The 1,139-nt window shown below is 51.7% G+C and overlaps 1 non-coding gene across 1 annotated transcript; it reads left to right on the forward strand.

Annotated features, from left to right (window-relative positions):
• The first annotated feature begins 236 nt into the window (after positions 1-236).
• Positions 237-364, forward strand: LOC123277487 (small nucleolar RNA SNORA19). Its single transcript, XR_006514438.1, has one exon. It is a non-coding gene; the product is annotated as a small nucleolar RNA SNORA19 (small nucleolar RNA).
• Positions 365-1,139: the final 775 nt, after the last annotated feature.

Raw genomic sequence — 1,139 nt, forward strand, 5'->3', positions numbered from 1 at the left:
GTTGGCTTCTCGAATCTCACAGCCTCGACTCAAATCCCACCTCTGAACTATCTCTGTGACCCCGGGAAAGCCACTCACCTGCCCCGAGCCTCCGTGTCGAATGGCTATAACACTAATAATCTCAGAGGTTTACTGAGCGGATTAAATGAGGTAATGCACACGAAACGCTTTCTCAGAATGTGTCCAGCTGCAAGGAATGGAACCCTTGACTCAAGGTGGCAACGAAAGGGAAGGGCGTGCACATTTCATTGTCTTTTTTCTTTCGTCAAGAGAAAAGATATTTCTGATGTGCTGAACAAACCTTTGGAGGTAAATTAGCAGCATGACTCATTCGGCCATTGCTGTCAGTCACCTTCAGACAAGTAAAAAGGAAAAGAAACAGAAAGAAAAGGAGATTCATAATTTCATCTAATATGGTTGTTGAGTATGAAAGCACAAAGATGTGAACAAAAACTCACATTCTTTCCATTTTCCTGCTCTGCCACTCCCAGCAATTTATGGATAACTCTCCTCATGGTTGTAAGATGGCTGCTGCAGCTCCAGGCATCACACACACAGGATAATATCAAGTAAAGAAGAGAAGAGGTATCTCCTGCCATGTGTCTCCTTTTGTGAGGGAGAAAGTTGTTCCCAGAAGGCCCCCCCTGAGGACCTCCCATTGACCAAGCTTGCATCACATACCTAATTCCAAACCAATCAACGACAAGGGAAAGGAGAAGTGCCACGATGGGCCTAGACCTATAATAACTCACTCCGAGGCTGGGGAGGGGAATGGGCACTGCCCCTGAGCACCGGGGTGGACGCACATCTAACAAAACTGGACCCAGCCAGCAAAGAGGATGCCACGGGGCAGCCACTGCCTCTGCCGGGCACAGTTCCTGGCACGCGTGTGGCACGCCAAGGGCAGCAAACGGTGAGCTTGCGAATCCGTGCGGGGGAGGGTGACCGCGATTAGCCAGGGGGCCCATCTGCGCACCGGACAGCTGTATCCGGGCCAGATCCCGGTATTCGCGCCGGACCCCCGTATTCACGCCGGACCCCCGTATTCGCGCCAGATACCTGCATCCGTGCGAGACGACCCCCGTATCCGCGAACCTGCTCACCATCTCCGCTTGGATGGTCTCAAATCCAACAACCGT

The sequence above is a fragment of the Equus asinus genome, chromosome 15 (genome assembly GCF_041296235.1).
Source record: "Equus asinus isolate D_3611 breed Donkey chromosome 15, EquAss-T2T_v2, whole genome shotgun sequence".
Lineage (NCBI taxonomy): Eukaryota > Metazoa > Chordata > Mammalia > Perissodactyla > Equidae > Equus > Equus asinus.